This window comes from Opisthocomus hoazin, chromosome 1, assembly GCF_030867145.1.
Source record: "Opisthocomus hoazin isolate bOpiHoa1 chromosome 1, bOpiHoa1.hap1, whole genome shotgun sequence".
Taxonomy (NCBI): Eukaryota; Metazoa; Chordata; class Aves; order Opisthocomiformes; family Opisthocomidae; genus Opisthocomus; species Opisthocomus hoazin.
The window spans coordinates 33,855,655-33,877,822 of record NC_134414.1 but is presented as its reverse complement, the minus strand read 5'-3'; the positions used below and the strand labels follow the sequence as shown (position 1 = coordinate 33,877,822).

Genomic DNA, 22,168 nt, shown 5'->3' with positions numbered 1-22,168 from the left:
TGCTTTCTTGCATGCCAACCTTCCCTTCCCTTCCCTTCCCTTCCCTTCCCTTCCCTTCCCTTCCCTTCCCTTCCCTTCCCTTCCCTTCCCTTCCCTTCCCTTCCCTTCCCTTCCCTTCCCTTCCCTTCCCTTCCCTTCCCTTCCCTTCCCTTCCCTTCCCTTCCCTTCCCTTCCCTTCCCTTCCCTTCCCTTCCCTTCCCTTCCCTTCCCTTCCCTTCCCTTCCCTTCCCTTCCCTTCCCTTCCCTTCCCTTCCCTTCCCTTCCCTTCCCTTCCCTTCCCTTCCCTTCCCTTCCCTTCCCTTCCCTTCCCTTCCCTTCCCTTCCCTTCCCTTCCCTTCCCTTCCCTTCCCTTCCCTTCCCTTCCCTTCCCTTCCCTTCCCTTCCCTTTTCCCTTCCCTTCCCTTCCCTTCCCTTTTCCCTTCCCTTCCCTTTTCCCTTCCCTTCCCTTTTCCCTTCCCTTTTCCCTTCCCTTTTCCCTTCCCTTCCCTTTTCCCTTCCCTTTTCCCTTCCCTTCCCTTCCCTTCCCTTCCCTTCCCTTCCCTTCCCTTCCCTTCCCTTCCCTTCCCTTCCCTTCCCTTCCCTTCCCTTCCCTTCCCTTCCCTTCCCTTCCCTTCCCTTCCCTTCCCTTCCCTTCCCTTTTCCCTTCCCTTCCCTTCCCTTCCCTTCCCTTTTCCCTTCCCTTCCCTTTTCCCTTCCCTTCCCTTTTCCCTTCCCTTTTCCCTTCCCTTTTCCCTTCCCTTCCCTTTTCCCTTCCCTTTTCCCTTCCCTTTTCCCTTCCCTTTTCCCTTCCCTTCCCTTTTCCCTTCCCTTTTCCCTTCCCTTTTCCCTTCCCTTCCCTTTTCCCTTCCCTTTTCCCTTCCCTTTTCCCTTCCCTTTTCCCTTCCCTTCCCTTTTCCCTTCCCTTCCCTTCCCTTCTCCCTTCCCTTCCCTTTTCCCTTCCCTTCCCTTCCCTTCCCTTTTCCCTTCCCTTCCCTTCCCTTCCCTTCCCTTCCCTTTTCCCTTCCCTTTTCCCTTCCCTTCCCTTCCCTTCCCTTTTCCCTTCCCTTCCCTTTTCCCTTCCCTTCCCTTTTCCCTTCCCTTTTCCCTTCCCTTTTTCCTTCCCTTCCCTTTTCCCTTCCCTTTTCCCTTCCCTTTTCCCTTCCCTTTTCCCTTCCCTTCCCTTTTCCCTTCCCTTCCCTTTTCCCTTCCCTTCCCTTCCCTTCTCCCTTCCCTTCCCTTTTCCCTTCCCTTCCCTTCCCTTCCCTTTTCCCTTCCCTTCCCTTCCCTTCCCTTCCCTTCCCTTCCCTTTTCCCTTCCCTTCCCTTCCCTTCCCTTCCCTTCCCTTCCCTTCCCTTCCCTTCCCTTCCCTTCCCTTCCCTTCCCTTCCCTTCCCTTCCCTTCCCTCCCCTCCTCTCTCCCCAGCTGTAATGAGGAAAGAGTCAGTTTTTTTCTAGCTCTGATGGTGCGAGAGAGGGAGCACCCCGCAGTGACCCCAGCTGACATCAGGATTTGTATCTACTGCCTTTCCCTGTTTCAGCCCAAGAATGAGATCCTGCCTGCCTGTTGCTAGTGATGGTAATGGTGGTTTGAGCAGGTTTGCCTAGTTACCCGCTCCCTTTCCAACCCACAGGGACACAGTTACATTGAGGGTTGTTGCTGGAGCCCTGATTCACAACTTAGGAAGAGGCTGCTGCTGAGGCCGTTTCTGTGGATGGGGAGCTGGTCGTTGGTGCTCTCAGCAAACCACCAAGGGCTCCTGACAGTGCAGAGTTTATAGGCAATGTGTTCTTACCCTGCTCCCGGGGTGGGTACCCTCTCTGACAAAGAAGCAAAAGCTAAGGGAGAAGGAGAAAAAGAGAAAGAGAGAGGATACAGAATTGGTCAGGAAAGAGAATGATAATTAAAAATAATAAAAAAAAGAAGTTTGAAGTGAAGACTCACAAAGAGTGTTTTACTGAGGAGTCTTGAGCTTGGAATAGCACAGAAGGTTACCAGTAAGGCACCGGCAGAAGCATGCAGGCAGGTTAATGTCCCTAATAAAAAGTATGAGCCAGTAATAACAGGGTCTTACAAATAGCAAGATACAGCTGGTCAGCAAGACTGCACAGTAACACACCATTAGATTTATCAATCACTGTATATATAGAAACATGTCCCTACTTCCCAAAAAGCACTGGGGATGTGCAGAAAAAGCTTTTTCTCCAGGCAATAGCCCAGCATTGGGGTGAGGCAGTGCCCAGGCACAGAGGAGTGGCTTGGAGCCCCAGGAGCTGAGGATGCTCTGCTTTGTTGGTACAGCACCAAAGCAGGCATTTGCATGAAAATATCAGTGAGTGAAAATGGAAAGTATGGCTGTCTGGGTAACATCATAGAGCTTTGTCAACATGGCAAAGCAATGAGCAGGACAAAGACTATTCTTTCTTGCTTGGTTTTCATATCTATTGGGAGCTGTGCAGGCATAAATGAATTTTACCAGGTATTTTTTTGACAGGGAAATTCCTCTTTATGGCAAAACTAGAGATATTGCATAAAGAGAAAAGAGATGGAGTCTCTTATGCCTTAAAAATTCGAAAGAAGACGAGACTTATTTTAAGTAGTTCATGTGGTATTTTTGTTAATAAATTCTTTCTTGTATGGGTTTTAGATACAAGTTCTTCTTCCTGACATGTGTTCATTTGCCTCCTAACACACTATGCATATACTAGACTATTTCTTCAAGAAATATAGTCTGAAAACCAACATTTTTAGGGGCAATGGCTGATATTTCCCTGCTCCCCCATGCCATTTTATTATGGTGAAAGCAGAAAGGAAGCCACTTGGATACGAAATACTGTGCCTGAAAAAATACATACAGATGGAGAAATTTTAAAATGACAGGAATGGAACAGTAATCTAGTCACATGTAGAAGAGCGTCCATCCAGCAAATGGCATGCTGTGCAGCCACTGGGAACCTGAGGGCCAATCTCCTGGGCGCTCTGCCTAGCTCTGCTTTTTCACTGTCTCATGAAGGCACTACCAGTTTTTGGGGAGGCAAAAAGCTGGTGTAGGGAATAAAGAGTAACTCAAGTAAGGGATTTACACCCTGAGGAGGTCAACATCTCTGTTAACTGAATATTTACACACCTATCAGCGTGGGGTCTGGCTGAATGGGGCTGCTCAGGAACAAAGGCAGATGGTGAAGCAGGATTGCCCAAGAACAGGGGTTTTTGCTGGGGCTTAGCCAAGATCAAAGGAAAACGGCACTGTTGGGCTGACCTGGCTGTGGCAAGCTATACCTGTGTAGGAGCAAATCCCTATGTGGTCTGTCCATCTATAATTTCTCACAGGATGAGGGCTGTAATTTTTTCCGAGAGACTTGATGATTCAGCAAAAAAAAATTAGTCTCTTTTTCTCGGCGTGAATACACTTTTCAGTATTTCTGCTGAAGACTGAAAATGCTTTCATGAAGAGATGAAATTTGAAAGGTCATCAACAAACAAACAAACAAACAAACAAACAGGCAGCAAGAACAGAGAAGACATCTGTCCTTATGTGTCTGATATTATGGGGAATCAAGAAAGTCTAAGCCATAGACTGAGTTTAAAATATACACTGTTAACACGCAAGGGACACAAGAAATATAATAGAAGGCAGGCATTTATTGCCTGTAGTCCAATGGCTTTTTTCTAAAGAATGTGATAACTTCTTCAGAGTAGGAAATCCCTGATTAATAAGGGGGTAGACATATGTATTTGCTATGAACTAGATAAAAACGAAGGAATAGCTACAATACAGTCTCAGAATAACCTGCATTCCCAGACATTATGACACGGACTTGCTTTACACACAGCTCTGGACAAAATGGACCCCTTGAGTAGGGAGAGTGGTGACTGGAGAGAGGAGGTTTGGCTTCATTTGTCCCAGGGAAGGACGTTCTCTTCCTGGCACCTCCCAGCTGCTCCCATGTATGTGTGAATGGAGAAGGCATTGGTTTGAGTGGTTGCAACCAGAATGGGGTTCTGCATCTTTATTTAACATGACTATTATCGACCAAAGAATCATCGTTCCTCACCCCAAATCACCTGACAATCTACTGCCTTTCTTGGGCCTGTTCCCACCGTCACTGCTTTTAAACCCTTGTAATGCCATTGATTTCAGTGGAGCTAATCTGAAAGGTACACACATGGGACACAGATAAGAATCACTTCATTCACATGTTGAATGACATGGCCTGTACTTCACAGTTGGCAAATGCGTATGCTTAGTGGCACCACCACACACTTGGGATAGTAGATGTTGAAATTACATTAATCTGAACTGAATATTCCAAGCAAAACTACTGCCAAAACACACACCCGTTTTGGTAGCGGCGATAGAGGGAAGCCAGCACTCCTCCTTCCACCCCCCACAAAGAGTTCATGCAGAGTCTTCAAAAAGTTACTGAATGCATAAAGCAGAGGAATGTCATCGTCACCTGACAGTAATGATCACATTTCATGGTAAATAATTACCAGCTCCCAATTACAAATGTGAGCTTCTTAAACTGCCATAATTCATGGCAACATGCTTGCTACCTCCAGCCATAAGCCACAATTTTTGCTAGGGTGTGGGTGAAAGAGCCATCTGTGCTGATTTGCAGCGAAGCCTCCAAAAAGCCCAATTTATCAATATTATGTTCATCTTTCGGCCCATCTCCGTTGGCCCGAGCTTGTCTGAACAAGTGCTCCTTCCTTCCAGTGCAGGTTACCAGGGCAGACCTAACACGCACATCCGACCCTACAGCATGCGTTCCTGTTGTCTACCTACAGCGCTGGAAGGGCTATTTAACCCATGCGCACTGGTGACCACCCGTTTTAACAAGTCACGGATATGCCTTGCTTGGATTTCTGCAGCACGGTGTTTATTATGAGACTAGCAGACATTATTCATATTTTGCCTGGAGATGCACCCAACAACAAGGAGCCTCAGTAAGCTTGCAGAGCAGTGATACTCCTACCTTAGTGTTCACATCTCTGCCACAGTCCAAGTGACTCATATTCAGTGCTACAGCTGTTTCAGCATTCTCGGCTTTTTTGAAAGCCAGATCTATTGGTGACTAAAGCTTATGTAAGTAATCTAAAACCTCAGTATTTACAATATAAAAGCACCACAAGAAACCCCTCTCAGACCTTCAGCTTCTGCAGGATTTAATTTGGGGGAATTTTATTTGAAAATGCAATATCCTTCTCCCCCCCTGCCTTCTTTCCTGTGCGGAATTAAAAGAGCAGATCTTGGATGGAAATGCACTATTTATAAATATGAGCTTACCTCATTTGTGTAAGAAAGGAAAGACTGTCAACCTTGATTAGAAAGCAATAATTCTTAAAAGGAGTCAAGTAAGGTTTAATATTATTGTTTTCTCTAGGCTTGAAATGATAGAAGTTTTGAGAAATTTTAAATAAAAAATGAAAAATGAATATATGACTCAGGAAATTAATGTATCTGAGAATTACTGCCAGGGCTGCTAAAAAAAAAAGAAAAAAAAAGTCCAGAATAGCTCGTCCTGTTTTTAATGTTGGAAACCTTACAAAATGCTTAGAGGAAGCGCTATCAAACTATGCTCTATTCTGAGTTTTACTACAGCTATGGCCAAATACACACTCTACCACAGTAGACTTTCACTGAAGTATTGCAGTGCTGAATCAGGTCCCAAGTGTCATTCCTTTATCTGGTTATTTCATTCACCTTTTTAGCTCATGCTTCTTGGCACAACAGTGGGATATGCTCCACACAAATTTGGTTTTAAAATGATCGAGTTAAATGGTGCAAGATGTGGTCACTCAGACTGATTTAAATCTGCTCTGTATCAGTTTAAAGTAATTTCCTGATCAGATTAAGCTTAATCAATACAAACGAACTTTAAATAGGTTCCAGTGTTTGTACTGGCTTAACTAATTCGATTTTAAAACACACCTTTGATTAAACCAGTGCAATTCTGACCGTGGAAAAGGCTTTGCAAGGCAGAACTGCTTGTCCGTGATAATTGGATAGTATTTCACTACCCTGTTATGCTAATTGTGACCTGTAAAATACAATGAAAAAGCAATGCTATGCCTCAGAAGCGTGACAATAGGTGAGATTTCAAAAAAATGCCATGTCTTCACCATGGCTTGGGGCAGTCTGGATGTGGGAAGATAGCTGTGGCCTGTCAAAAGACAATTAACACATTTACAAGGAAGACGTGTTTTATTTATGAAATAGGCCACTCTGTAGAGAATCGATAGCAATTGTGGAAAGCAGTTGTACCTGCGGCTTTCGGGTTGTTTCAGTCCTCTTTTTATATTGTTTCCACCTTTTTGACATGGCTGTTCTGAACATTTCTCAGTTTTGTTAGCAAAGCAGAATTTTTTCCTGGAAGGAGTGACAATTTTTTGAATGTGGAGAAACTTTATAAGAAAATTTTACTCAAAGAGAATGCATGAAAGTTTCAGGTTATCCTAGGATTAGAATTGTGACCATTCTTTGGGTTGCTGGGGTGGGGTTTTTTGCTATCATCTCCACAAGCATTGTTGTGTATCCTCTGCTGGTCACAAAAATTCTGTGCTTGACTCAAACTCAGAAATTTACACAGTTTTGGTTAGCAGCCCACAGGTATTAGAAACATACGTATTCTCCTCTAAATAGCTGATGCTCCAAATAACAAACTAGCCAGGAAGCCTATGTGTTGTTATTGCCATTTTGCTAGCAGGGAAACACAAAACTGAGATCCAGCCCACCTCTCCTATGCACCTTGCACATCACCAAGTGGCCATGCACGTCTGCCTGCAACATCTGCCTGGGCTGCTGGGAGAGATGGGTGGGAACCAAGAGGTGCAGAGAGGGATCCACTCAGGATCACTTTGGTTCCTCCAACATTCTTGTGATTCTGCAGGGACACTGAGCTCGTCCTGGGCTGATCACGTCTTCTTAAGCAAGGTGTCTTCTTTCTCCTTTACAAATTGAGAGAGCCAGCAAGGAACTTTATGTGCCTCCACATATTAAGGACGCAGATTGCCCAGTTTTGTTTTGTTGTATTTTGTATCCTGTTTGATTAGGTCAAAGCAAAATGGATGTTACAAGACTAACCGGGTGTTAAAAAAAATCCATCTTCTCCATAGTAGGACATTGAAAAGGTTTTGTTAATGAGTCTTAGAAGTCTGTAAAAAAAAAAAACCAACAGAGCCTGGCAGGCTGGCAGCAGTGTGTAAATTTAGGGATGGCACTGACTGTTGCAGCAGGAAATGACCTGCTCCTTGTGTTACCCCACTATGTCCCAGTGCTGTATAAACAGGGGAGGATAAGATCTCTCTGCTTTGGAGAAGGAGAAGAAGGTAATCAGAGCTGTTATTCCTGTGCTCTCCTCATCCTCTCAGGAAAGCAGGAGCAGAAAAGATGCTGCCTTTAGCACTTCCTGGGGAGTGAAGTGGAAAGGCTGCATAGAAACCCTGGCAAACACTGTGAGGAGATGAAGCAGCTGTGGAGGACCTTGACTGGTAAGCTTCATCTAAAATGGTGTAGGCATAGCCTACTCGGTCTCCTGCACATGTCTCCCAGCTCTGAAGGGTGAGGACAGGATGGCAGGTGCAGTTCTTCATCCCAGAACAGGTCGATGAACACAGACCAAGCTTGGTGCTCCTTGGGCTAGTTGACTAGTAGCTAACTTAGCTACTGGTACATGGTGCAGATGCACACCTCACCCTCTGCCTGAGCAAAGTCAATAGCATTGCATCATTCTACTTGTTGCTTGGCTTCACTGTGGAAAACGCACCTAGAACTGTCTTCGTTTACATGGAACACAGATGCAAAGCAAACTTTCTTTTAGATTTGATGTGATACTGTTTGCTGCCTGTAGGCCAATGTCACCCAGCAAGTGCTATGTGGTAGCCTGCAGCTGTTCTCCTGTTTTAATTACTGAGATGAATCCATGGAGCCCAAAACCCCACAATGTAGTGCCCTATCGTGACTAAGGGATGTTTCCTCTCATCAAGATGAAACAGAGCATATCAGAACCTGAAGCCTGGAGGGCTCCCAGCTGGATAATGTAGCTGTGCTGGTTAATTTATGCGAATTGGTTGGGACTCTGAGAAGCTGCCAGTGTGTGTATCAGGCAGAGAGTAAACATGCCCTTGCTTAGGATACTTTTCTAGAACATACAGGAAGTTAAGAGTTTGCAGCCAGGCACATTATAACAACTTGCATCCCATCTTGTAATTTCTGATTTTAAATCCTATATCTGGATGAGTCAGAAGCAGCACACAGAGAATTCAGCTGCTAGCACAAAGAGAGCACACATCTGGGACTCCTTCTTTTACTGTGGGATTAAAGCCTTCAATGGCACATATTGGGCTGCTATTCTTTGTGATGTAATAGTGCCCAGATTTGCATATGATAGACAGGGCTGAATACCATAAGCACATAAGGGACCCTGTGAGACCCAAGACCTGGCCCCTGAAGCTGAACAGCTCACCTGGTAAGGTGTAGAAGGATGAGGTGAGAAACAGAGACATGGAGAGATGGAGTGACTTCTGCAAGATGACTCAGTAAGACAGCAGCAGAGACAAAATTAGATTAAAATAAAGTCTGGTGTAAGAGGCTATTCATTCACCATTTGAGAAACAGATGTGAAACTCCCTTTGACAGGGCTCAGATCTACTCACGTACACATGTAATGAAGCAGGCTAGAATTTCAGTCTTCAGCCAGCAATACCTCTGCAAACCAGCCATGCTGAGAGTCCAGCTTTTCCTGTCATGGGGCTTATGATATCACCCTTATTCAAAACTGCACGGTAGATTGAAATTTGGACCAAAGTTTGTCCTTGTTAGTGATGCAGAAAATGTCTGGGCACAGCAGATGCAGAAGAAGAGTCACAGGGACTAGTCTGAGCACAAGTAAACATAGCTGAAAGTGGAGGCAAGTGCATGCACTCTTGCTTTGCTAATTGTGGGTGATCTCCTAGGAAAAGATCATCATTCCTCAAAGGACTTCATCCTAGCCACCACTAGAGTCTGTGTAGAGGCTCCTACAGATGTCAGTGGAGCTGGATCTGGTCTTTAGAGAGAGTTGGTAATATTCTGGTGAATAAAAAAATCTGTGTCCAGAGCCCATAGAAAGCTGCAGTGCTTTACACGACTGTGAGTTCACACTCTCAGAGACACACAGCTCCACACCAGCAACACACCCACATTATTCTTGCAAACTCCTGAATGGAAACTTTCCAAAAACAATACCACAAAATACATATCTGTCCTTCTCTTTGCAATAGGCAGTGGTGTAGTTAAGGGTAGACTTGGTTAGACAGAGTATAATCACTTTTTATTTTTGGAGGCAAAGGTTTGCCTGCTTTTTGGCAGCTGTAAATGTGGGTATGCCAGGAAAAAAAACCCAACAGCCTTGTTTACCTTACATAGCTTTCAACCCTTTCACTTACTGAAACTGCCCTTGAGATGATATCCTTTATGTACACCGTGGTATACGTGATGGTGCTGTGATAGAAGCCTTGATAATATCCCAACTGCTTGATAAATCACACATTGTCTTTGCATAACTGTCTGGGATGTTAATTAAACAAAACAAAAGAAAACCAGAACTTTGCCTACAGACTCCTTTTCTCCCCTTGCAGGACCTATTCTTGCCAGTACCAAGGGTGTCTGGCTCTCTCAGCTGGCTCCTGTCTGACTTGTCCCCTGCTGAACAGCACAAAACGTCATTGCTCTTCACAAGAGTTCATCTTTATGGCTCGGGTGTTCAGAATTTGCAGCCACATTGACGTAGATGCACAAGTGACAAAAGCGCTGTGGTAAGTCTTATCTGGCAACCGGCTTGCTGAAAGGGACCAAAAATGGAACAGACAATATGCTATCTGCATCAGATGACTGTCAGACTGTCAAGGTTTTCAAAAAGTAATAGATTTCTGATATGTGCAGAGGTACATGAAAAGTGGTCTTTTTCCTAAAGGAGCAACCAAAAGTAGAGTTAGGAGAGTAGTGAGCAATAGCAATGTATATACAATTCTGCTAAAATATGTAAATATCTGTTGCTGGGCCTTACATGCCCAATTTGTGGAGCTAGTCAAGAGATTAAGATAATAGAATCATAGAATCATAAAACACTTTGGGATGGAAGGGACCTTAAAGGTTGTCTAGTCCAACCCCCCTGCAATGAGGGACATCTTCATCTAGATCAGGTTGCTCAGAGCCCCATCCAACCTGACCTTGAATGTTTCCAGGGATGGTGCATCTCCCACCTCTCTGGGCAACCTGTTCCAGAGTTTCACCACTCTCATTGTAAAGTATTTCTTCCTTATATCCAGTCTACATCTACCCTCCTTCAGTTTAAAACCATTACCCGTTGTCCTATCACAACAGGCCCTGCTAAAAATTTTGTCCCCTTTCTTGTTGTAGGCCCCCTTTAAGTACTGCAAGGCCGCAATACGGTCTCCCTGGAGCCTTCTTTTCTCCAGGCTGAACAACTCCAGCTCCCACAGCCTTTCTTCATGGGAGAGGTATTCCATCCCTCTGGCAGGACTGCATTAAAATAATAAGGCCTAATCTTACATCTGATGCAGTGAATGGACAACTTTCTACTGTCATTCATAGGCTTTGGATCAAGCCACCAACTAACGTTCGGTGTGTTTTACTCAAAAGTCAGAAAATGTCAGAGTCAATACGATTTTGTTTTGCTTTGTCCAGTTGTGCATAGCCAGTATGGTTGCACATAAGGGCAGAAAGTATTTTTCCAATAAATAACTCTTTTTCAGTGATTTTTTATAAAATATGATCCTAAGATAACTTGTTTACACTGAAATTTGAATCACCTTTATGAGACAACATGCCACTAGTGAGAGGTGCCTTACTTTTACGTTCCATGTTTTAGTTAACTGTAATGTTTCAGGAACATAGACTCTTCTCCCCAGAAGTCTCCATTGTTTATTAAGCAAAAGAAGGGTATAGAAAATAACTAGATGTATTGTTTGGAGATTTACTTTTGCAAAGTTGGACAGTTTTGCATTGTTTGGCAGGCGAGTTTCAAAGTTCACTAAGAAGCCTGTGTCAAGAATCTAAAGACCCATTGCAATCCATTGCATTGCAACTGAGTCAAGATTCTGAGGATCTGTCACCTTGGGACACATCCCTATGGGTGAAGAAAACTGCAGGAGACAAACTCCCTTTTTGAATCATACTCATACTTTCTCAAAGTTCAGGATGTTCTGATCAAAGACTGACTTTATTTCCTAACAGATAAAGGAAGCCAGATTCAAAACTTACTGGTCAACCCAAGTCCAAACTTCTCCGAAGTTTATTTTGGGGCTGAATTTTTCTGTTCCTTAAATATCTGGGAAGAGGCTCAGTAGAGAATTCAAACTACAGGAGTTGCATGATGACGTAATGTGTTTATCTTTTGCTGTTTCTCCATGTTTATTTAAAAAGCACCCATCAGGATGACTCCACACACTTGGGCAATTATTTTAAATATACACTCAGCTATGGATAAAAATCCAAGATATCTTGATTTGCTCTATTGCAACAGTTCCTGTGCCAAAGCAAGAGGCTCCCTCAACTTGCCATCTTGATTCGCTCAACCTGTCATCCCCAATAAAAACTAAGAAAATAGATGCATCTTGCCAGGATGCCCCAAAGTCAGTGAATTTGAGGTTTTTCATGCAAAGAGGGAGGAGGCTGCTCCAGAATGGAGGACCCTGCAGGGGAAAATACCTATCAGTGCCTCCTTCCTAAACAAAGGATATCTTTGCTCAGGATTGCACCTGTGACAATATCATGTGTGGGAGGAAGATCTCTCGAACAGCCACAGGCCAAGCATACTGGCTAAACCCATCTATTCCTCTTCGTCGCTTTGTATTCTGACTTCTGTTCCAGTCATTGTAAAACACTAGCCTTTTGGAGCTTTTCCACACTGGAAAATTGCATCATGGTAAAACACAACGCCGAGGAATCTTGGTAACTAAGACAATGTTAAACACGCTGCTAAACACTGAACACAGACAGGGACTGTTGTGTTTAACATCACTTCAGCTGGTTGTGGTTTAGCCCATGGGCTGACCAGCTGCCACAGTGCTAAACGTGATGGTGTCTGCCTGCGCTGAATATTTAAGAGTGTGTTAGCAGCCCTGACTCTCAAGGGTCTTTTTTCTTTCATGATCTGGTTTTCTAGCATAGGCAAACATTATACTGATATATATGACTGTTGCGAGGTACCAGATTAACAAGATTGGAACAGTTTACATGGTACTCTGATTTATGTCAAGGACTTTGCTCTCTTAGTTGAGTTCCTGACTAGAGCAATTGCAAACACCGTGTTAGTTCATGCCTTGCCTTTGTTCTTGCACAAAGTGCCTCTGACCCCAGCACAGCTGGATTGTTATTGCACTGGACTGACAGTGAAAACAGCAGGCACATGGCACTCTGACAAACCTTGTTTTTTTACAGAGGTCTCATCCTAGCACAGGAGAAAAGGGAGACAACTGCTTGAATGGTATTTATGTACCAGCAAGATGGTGCAGAAAGAAATGACAAGCATCTGCTATCCTTCATGTGACTGGGCATCATGTATTGGAAGTACTCTCAGCCCTGTAATGTAAAAGGATAACACAAAGTTAACTCTACTAATGGATCAGTTCCAGAACTATTTCAGCCCCAAGAAATATGTGACATTTGGATGTCTTTTTTTTATTTATCACCAGATATCAGACTCCTGCAGAAACAATAGATCAGTATGTGAATGGTCTAAAAATGAAGGCCAAGTTTGTGAGTTTGTGCAGCTTGACGCATGACAAACTCCCCACAAGACTATTGGGATGACCAGATATTTGGCTTTTGAAAGGGAAAATAAAAGCATACAAGTGAAATCAGTGCTTTCCCTGAAAATAAGGAAAAAAAATCCCAAACAAACAACACACATGGCTTCAAGGTAGGAAGTGGAAACTTAGGTAAGTATTATTAAAATAGCATATGGTCTGAGAGATGGTGAGCTCTTATTGCAGCTTTTCCATAGTCAGAAGGGCTGCTTAGGGTCTTCTCACCTTAGCTGCTTATTTCTCACTCACTGAAATTATAGCTTCAGTGAACTACTTAAAATTTCAAAGTTGTTGGAACTTAGTATTTTGCGGTTTCTTTACACCTGCCAAGTTTTACTGAAATTAATCAGTGGCTTCTGTTATGAAGCAGAGTTGGTGAAAATAATGAGGAAAATGTTAACTTTGTTTTTTCTAGGAAACTGGGTTAAAATGAATGTGCTACATTTTAGTTAATGGCAAATTTTTCTTTTTTATAGTTTTTGATATTTTTATTCTTTTTTTCTGTCATTTTTACAAGGAGGGAAAAGCAGTCAGTAAAAGAGCTGGTATTAGTAGTGTGGGTCCAAACAGAAGAGAGAAATTTAAAAGATACAAAGGACGAGTCTGGGGTTATGAAAAGAGCACTCAGAAGAGAGAATGGGCATATCTGAGCTTTTTGTGCAAGCATGGGGGATCCCCAAGGAGGAAAGGGAGTATGCAGAGGCTGTGGAAGAGGAAGGTCATCTCTGCTGCTGAGTGGGCTGAAGAGGGATGACATAGCAGTACAGAGGACTGCAACAAAACTAAACCCTATGTGGCATCCTTCTCCTAACTCCATTTTCACTATAAAACCCTAAACCGAGACAAACCCTTCTAAGTGAAATAACACCCATGCTGAGGATCTGGGTTTGCACATAACCACCACAGTTTAAATAATGGCTTATATCAAGTGAACTTTCCGCCACCTTCAAGGTATTTCCATTATTGTTGATGCCTAGTTGGGCTGAAGAGCTCTTCTTCCTGGCGCTTCCTCAAACATTCCCCCATCAGTGCAGACCCTGAGAAGCGTAGGCATCATCCCCACATTGGACTGGCAGCTGGGCTTTTACCTAGGCTGCCACCTGACCCCAAAGTCACTGCTTGGAGACAACTAATATCACATAGATGGAAGTGGAATCCAAACCTCTCAGAAGCCTGACCAACATGTGACGACACAGCTATAGAGTAGTTTCAGATGAAGTGGGTATGAAACTGAAGATAGGGCTATTGGCTGTGGGGAGGATGAAGAAGGTTCAGACTGTAGAAACTGCACAGAGGAAAGGCTGAGAGAATGAAGAGGGCACAGGGAGAGAAACAGGTCTGTATTTGCCAGTTAGTATGAGAGAGCAGCAAGATGTCACTGAGGTAATATCAGAGATGTGAACCCAAGACAAGGGGAATAGGTTTGGGGAAGAGAAGATCTAGGAGTTATCGGCATAAAGGTGCTAAAAGAGATGTTGGGAGACAATGAGGTTTCCCGCAAGGAAAGTGCATTAGAGAGACAGGGAAGGGCAAACGGAAGTTGACAGACTGGGCATGCCAACTGGGATGGGAAGTGGCTGGAAGAAGAAAGCTTATAGAAACTACTGCGAAGTTGGAACACCTCACAGAGAAAGGAAGGAAAGAAAAAAGGAAAGAAAGGAAGGCCATAGAAGTAAGCAGAATAGGTGAACTGTATGGATCTATGGATGGTCTTCAACAGAATTTGACTTCAGCTGAGAGTTTCCAGTGATAGTGAGTGAGCTGCAGAAGTAACAGGCTCAAGGTTCAGGTCAGGTTGCATGCTATAGAAAAGGATCTGAAAGTTCTGACTTTGGGATGATTCAGAGATTAATGAGTGTGCAGAAAACTGGTAAACTCTGAAGGTGGGATATAATGAGCAAAAGGGAGATGTCATTCTCAGTTTATATCCACAGCTTTCACTATGCCAAAGAAACACTTTAGGTAGTAGTGAGGTTGCAGAAACTCTCTCTTTCATGTCCTTAGCAACTTGCAAATCTATTGCCCAGGCCCAAGGACACTCCTCACCGAAAAGGATGCAAGTCTGTTGATGGATATTTGTCATCAATGCCAATTTGCCTCATCCTGGTAAGGATTTCACTTTTAAACTTCACGGCCAAAACAAATTTTCATTTGACCTAAACTCCATTGCCATATGTGAATCAAGGGCTTCCTAGCTCTCACCAGACCCCTAAAGTGCTTTTGTCAAAAGGTGCACAGGGACTACACTGAAATTTAAGTGAGATGAATTTGGGCCAAAGGGATCATGATATGATGCTGTCTGAGTTTCCCCTCAACGTCAGCTGTCAATAGAGCTTGTTCTGTATCCCTGGTCCCCCCGTTGCTCTGAAGGAGAAGGAGGTAAGTGTTCCCCAAGAAGAAGTGGCAAGAACAACCAGCCTGCTTCCCTGACCCCAGAGTATGTAGCAGGGGGAAATGGCTATTTACTATCTGTATTGCTGTAGTCCTTAGGATCCTTTACACTTACATTTCTATTCTGATTTTGGAAAAGGAAAAACTGTTGTGCACAAAGAGGCTGTGTCACTTGGGCTCTGCAAGAAATGCACCCTAAAGACTCTGGATTTTCTGCTTGCAAAGGCACAGGATTGTGAAAACCTTTTTTGTCCAGCCCCAAAGTTATCCTGTCTAATGGGATAGAGGAGTAAGCAAGCAGAACTGTTGAAGGATTTACTTGCTGAGCCAAAAAAGCCTGTAAGTAGTTAACCAGTGTTTAGCCTTTCTGAATTTTCATAACACTGCCATTGATAACAAAGTGGGACCTGCACAGCACAGGCTCATGCAAAAAAAGAACTGGACTTGTCCTTTTTCAATTATAAGAAGCTTTTTAAGCCCCAAGTGGTGAAAGATGCCAAAATTAAGATGCCATTAAAAAGAGACAGCTGAAGGCAAAGCCATTGCCCATTTTCTTTGACAGAAATGTAGTAAAACTATGAATGGGCTGACCTGGTAGCATGTGCAGTAGGAGTTGTATCATGTTCTCCTGAAACTTGAATCTGGGGCACAAGACCACAGAAAACAGAGGGAAGGTCACTGCCACAGGGAAAAGCTTTTGTGCTCAAGCATTTGGGTGACAGCGTAATCACATTGTGACTAAGAGGCTACAGGAAGGTTAAACTGAGGGTATTCATGCTCGTATTTGTAAGTCCAAAACCAAGGCGCTTTTTTTTTTTTTAAATACAGGCTCATTTTCAATTTGACCCTTGGTATGCAAAGACTCATAGGGCTTGGCCTGTCTTTGTTGGGTGAAAACTGGGGCTGGAAGAAGTTTTAAAAGAATTTTCATTTGGTGGCTCTGCTGTAAAACTAAAGCAAGCTATCACGCAAGACCAATTTTGGTAAGTTTTTTTTCCCCCAAATCGAATGGATTCAGGTAAAAATATATATAATTAGAGGACCAATACCAAAACATTTAGGCAGTTATCTTCCAAGGATATGAAACCCAGTTGGAAATACTCAGTTTTTTAAATTTTCTGTGACTATTCCAAATTTATGACTAGTGAGAACCTAATTAGACTATTCCCTCTCTTCAGGAGTCAACGAACATCCCCAGTTATCAAGATATATGTGGTCTGACTCACCAGAGTGGGATGGCCAAGTTCATGAGCTGCATACCAAAATACACAAACAGCCAAGAGCTATCAGTCGTCCTATCTGTCAGAGGGCTTCAGGAAGGGAAGACACAGGAGCAAGAGCTGCACAGAGGCCCCACCACCACGCTGCCCACGGTCCCAGGGCTGAATATGCAGTGAGTGCCTGGGGTTACCAGTGGCATTGGCCAGAACTGTCCTCCTTGCCCAACTTCTCTCCCAGCTGGACAAGCCTTGGTCCCCCACCAGCCCCAGCCACTGGTTGCTGGACATAATCTTAGGGGAAGAGCTGCACTTAAACTCCTTGCAGTCATGTATAGCTTAAAAGCAACAAGATGCCCCTTCATCCCCTAGTGTGAACTATCACTAATAGCTCAGGGTATTTAATAGGACAGGTTATGGCGCATGAGAGCTTTATGCAGTCAGTGTACACTAGATTACCCAGCTTGAAAATAAAGGCAAAAATACAGAATACATGCAGATTTGGCTCTATGAACATAAATTTCATGTGTATCGGAGGGGGGAGAAGAAGCCAGTGGCAATTCTAACTATAGAGTAGCAGTCCTCAAAAAAGCATCTCTGCTGATTGATGCAGACAGGATGATGTGGTGACAACTGGCCTGAACCACTTCAAGATCCAGAAAGGCTGGTATAGCACCTTGCTGGGCACCTCCACAACCACAGGGCTCTTCATGAAATCTGCATGACCACCTTGCTGTAACGAACTGCTCAGGATGCCTTGTGATTGTTATTGGAGTCCTTGTTTGCTATTAAAAGGGTGGGTTTTCTGTTTTGCATGCAACTATACAATGCAGCCAGCAGTCTGAGAGGCTGCGTTCATGCCACGTGGGTGTACAAATCCAGCCCTCCCCTTGACAAAGTGCAGTTGTCATGGAGGTCACAAGCAGCAAAACTCTGCAGTGCTACATCTAAACACTTCATTTCCAGACGTGCACACAAAGCAAGTTCCCACTGTTCATCTTGATAGGTGGTTTCTGTGCATGGATCTGTAATAATGCAGAGTTGCTATGGCCTTTCTAATAGTTGCCAGGTCTGATGAAGAACAGCGAGAAGATTACATTTTCCTCTGAATTCAGTAGAGGTCTCCAAACTGTACTTGTGTGATTATAAGGAGATTCAAGCACAGGAAGCCTGTAATTATCAGCTAAATAAATAATTTAATTAATACAAACTCTGGGCTAGATCCCAGTCTGACTTGGCAGTTTTATTCTGTTTCGGGGAGGTACAAAACAGTGCCAAAGCCCCCAGATCTAGCCTTTAGGGATTCTTCTTTTGTAAGAAAGTCTAGGTGTCATGCAGAGGGGAGGACCTAGACCTGCAGGTTAGCTAAATGCTTCAGAAACAAATAAGAACTGACCCAACTGAATCTTTTTTTTCCTCTTTAATTTCCCAAAAGCTCGTCTCTGTTCCTCACCCCAATCTCCCATCATTTTTTTCATCTTTACATACCTCTAAATTTCCTGCCTTTTGGCTGGGACCAAGCGTGCAAGAGCCAAATACTGTTGTTTTTGTGTTGGTTCCTGCCCAACTGGAAGCAGGAAATACTAAAATTCTCCTGGGTAATCCTCTTCTCTGGAGACTTCCAGTCCAATTTTGCAGATTCATGAGTGTTACGTGCTTTAGGCAAAGTTCAGAGATGCAACCAAAGCCAATTGCTACAGATACGTAGACATGAGACACACAGGGAAGGCAGTGAGTTGTGTATGCCTGTAACATCCCTTGCTATCCAGGTGCTTGCTTGCACCAAACTACTGCAGAGTCTGTTTAAAGCTGAGTCCTAAATCATACTGTTTCTGCACCCCTCCAGAACTTGGTCTGCGCTACCTATTGTCTGAAGGTTCAGGTTCAGGGTGAAGCCAGCAGAAGAGCCATTTCAGGACCTGAAAGCAGTGACAAGCATAAAGCAAGAAGACTGTATCATCCTCACTTCAGTTCTCGTCTCTGCTCCTGGAACTTTTCCTTTTTTGTGACGGTGGTGGTGTCGTGTTGCATTATACCTTCCTGCCAGCAACGCTGTGTGACAGTCCTGCCTGGCATGGCACAAGTGGCTGGAGACACTGCTGGTATTGCCCTCAGTGGCAGTGTTTAGAATTCAGGATTCAGTCATTGTACGAAGGGCTGACCAGGCAGAAATCTCCAACTGCCCTGCAACCAAGCAGCATTTGCACTAGCTGTGGTGGGGATGGGACATGCAAGCACTGCTGGAGCCCCTCCAGACCTCTTCTGCCAGCTTCTCTCTTCTGGGGGTGGACAGCAAATTTAAACCGGTTTGTTTTGGGAAAAGCACTCAGAGAGGACAGTCCTCCAAATACAGTTCCTCCCCATGGTGAGCTTGAGCTCAGATCTGCTGACGGTAAGCATGTTTAAAGCAGCTACTATGCAATGGCACTACTATGTAATGGAAATTTCTATTGGCAGTGAAAAAATAAAATCCTTTTGAGAAAGGAGAGAAAAAAAAATACTGAGAATAATCTGGGGAGCTGTTGGAGGAATGGGAAGGGATGAGTGCTGAGTTCTCCTCATATCAATGTGATTTTTATCACTAGTGCACAAATAATCCCACATGATACCCCTGTCCTTACTGTGTGCTCAGCAAACAGCATGGACATACTAAGATTTATGGACATCAGCCACTGTCAGAGAACCAGGGAGATTTGCTTCATGAGGCCTCTTTCTGGGGAAGAAAACCTGAGCATGTGTTTCTTTGCCTGCTCTGGAGCTGATCAGAAGATACTCGTTTAATAAGACTATTATTTTGTATTGTTTGCCTGACATTGGCACCACTTTAGCGCCCATTGAAACTGGAGACCCATTTTAAGTGGCACTGTACCCAAACACAGTAAGAGACAGTAGTCGCTATGCTTATCAGTTGAACAGACAAGATGTGGTGTGTCCCCTTTCCAAATGGGGAATTGATACACATAAGCGATGAATTAGTCTGTCCCACAGATATTCAATATATAAACGCAAGCATGACAACCAGCTGCAATACTGAACCACGGTAAGAGGTTTAACAACACAGAAAACAATAGGCATTGTATACTGTAGGCTTATAAAATAGGACTGGATGAAAAAAGGTTCTTTTCTCCCCTGAGAAATGACAGATTTTTGTCAAAAACAGTTTGGCTGAAAACTGGAATATGTGTTGATTGGCATAACTTTTGTTTGGTAGTCTCCATTTATTTTAAGGCAAAATGCAAAAGCAGATACCTCTTCTGGAGAATTTGTCTTTGCCCAAAAAAAGAAGAACAATTTTCAATGAAAATATGCTTCGATGAAAAATTTTCAGCCAGCTCTGATGCAAAGTACCTTATGGTAGGTGCTTCCTTTCTGTTTGCTCTTTCATCCAGCTCTGAAATTCTGCACTGCGTTGGCCTTTACTCGAATACCACCTTCTGCTCCTAATATACTGCTGCCAGCTCCAGCAGCTCAAGCATAAATCTTCCTAAATTTGAGTGTTAGGGTGTTGTAGGGGAGAAAGAGGAGGAGATAGAGAAGGGAGAGACTAGCTAGGGATAAGGGGGAATTCAAACCTGAGTTTTAGAAAACAGGTGTCCAGCTTTGGTTAACAGATTAAAAAGGAAGTTTTAGCTATTATGGTGGTGGAAAAAAGCTAGAAAATGCGAAGCTCACAGGCTCATAAAATGCTCAGCCACAGACAATGATTCCCGATTTTCTGCTTTATTTGTAATGCCGGGGCTTGAGGACCCTGAACAGGCCAGGTGCACCACTGCTTGCCTTGGGCATTCGGGGCAGGAGCTTCTGCCAGCATCTCTGTCCTGGTGCCTGCCCCGTGGTGGTCCTGGGGTGCTGCCGCTGGCCGGCTGCCTCTGCTCACGCACGCACCTCCAAAACCTGCACCCCACACGCCAGCCCCGCGGAGGAGGAGGAAGGAGCAGCTGGATCATCCTGCTTCTGAAGCTGGCTTGAGGTCCTTCAGTAACTTCTCTTCTGCCCGATTGGTTGCAGAGGTGAAAAGCCCATAAGAAGAAGCAAGAAGGACCTTGCAAGGACCATGTATGGGCTTTTGTCTGGAGCAACTCTGTTGCAGTAATGCTGGTTGCAAGCAACACGCTCAGCAATTGCATCATCACCTCTTTTTGGACTGTTAGGGATATTTATATCCATACGGTTCAGGGCTACTTGCATCCAAATGCTGCATGCTTGTTTTGCAAACCCTAAATGCCCTCTTCCTCTTCCAGCATAAGCCATCTTCGCAAATTTTCTTTCTGCCTGGATCTCCCTTCTAGTTGAAAAGGACGGTTCATTTTCTCCCCATGCAACTTCCTCAACAACAATAACACAAGAAAGATTGGTTTTCCTTATCTCACGTTAGTCATTTCCTTACTCTGAACCATGAACTTGAACCACATTGGTCTCTTACTGGCAGCTGTGGGAGGCTTTTGGTGCAGGACCAATTGCCATGAGTCTAAACAATATATTGAATAATCTCTGCAACTTTCAGCATGTCCAGTGTGCAGGAACGCGGGTGCTAAGGAGGGGTTTGGTGCAGTTTCCAACTCCCTGGGCTGCCTGAGAGGTGCTGGGGGAAGACAGAGGAGGACTTCAGCTGCCAAAGCAATAATTCTGGCGACAGCTGGCAGGAACAGAAGCAGAACAGAAGTAAGAGGGCAGAGGGGGGCTGTGAAGTTAAGTGGAACTGAATAAGCAGGGGTTATTTATTGCAGGAAAACAAGAGCTTGTTCAGAGGGTCCAAGCAAGGCACTTACCAGCAGGGCTGTGGGGAAAGGCTGAGAAATACCGCACTGGAAACGTGCACCTCCAAGGATCAGACTCACCCATCAGGAAGGCTCTTAGGAATATGTAGGTGAATATGCCTTTCCCTAAATTTCGTTACAGAGGTAGTGGAAGCATTGTGCAGTCGTGTCTAGCATCTATATTTATCCTAGTCTGAAACAATGCTTCTGTGAACAAACTCACCTGCTGACATGCTTAAAATGGTGGAAGACTGTCACTGTTTAAGCTTTTTCATACCAGTGGTTTGACCCCTAGTTCTAGGTATACGACACTAGATCTCATCTGCGATGCTGCTGAAAAATTTTTCCTCTGTCAAAAAATGGTATCATTTAACTCTCAGGAACTACTAAGCTACTATCACATGTATCAAGACATGTAGACCAAATGTTCTTTATAAAAATAATTTTACAAATTCTAGCATGTTACAAGGATATTTAAATCAAAGCTAATACCAGATGTTCTGTGACACAAACACCATAAAAGATATGTTCAGATATTTTTCTCTTCTCTGCCTGTTACTTTGTGTGAGAAGTATACTGTGGAGTAATGAAAAGGTTATGCCAAGCGTTTGAGAGAAAATTCTCGGCTTCAAATACTATATAAAAATGGAAACACAAACAGAGTTTTTAGAAAGACGTGTCTCCAGGGGGCAGACTGGGTGGCCCTAACGGTAAGAAATGCCTCATTGCACGGGGTATCTTTCACATACAGTTACGTGAAAGACAACACACATTGTTTGTAAATTAACTCTGTAGCAGAAAATGTGTTGAAAGGATGAAACCCACAAAAATGCGGGGAAAAATGTTTGCAGATCTGCCCATATCTTTTGAAGTAAAATCAGTTGAATAGTTACGGTAGCATGAAGACTATATATGTTAATGGAAATTCTTAGCATCTCTGTCTCTGCATTGTTTGTTTGGTTTATGTGGGTTTGTATTTTTCCAGTTTCCAGCAGTAAGTTATATAAAGACCCT

At 43.8% G+C, this 22,168-nt stretch overlaps 1 long non-coding RNA gene across 1 annotated transcript in view; it reads left to right on the top strand.

Annotated features, from left to right (window-relative positions):
* LOC142361429 (uncharacterized) overlaps nt 1-22,168 on the top strand; it is an 86,139-nt gene that overhangs the window by 5,679 nt on the left and 58,292 nt on the right. Inside the window, exon 3 of the long non-coding RNA XR_012764042.1 lies at nt 9,598-9,774. This is a non-coding gene — a long non-coding RNA (uncharacterized LOC142361429). The remainder of the gene's footprint in view (nt 1-9,597; nt 9,775-22,168) is intronic.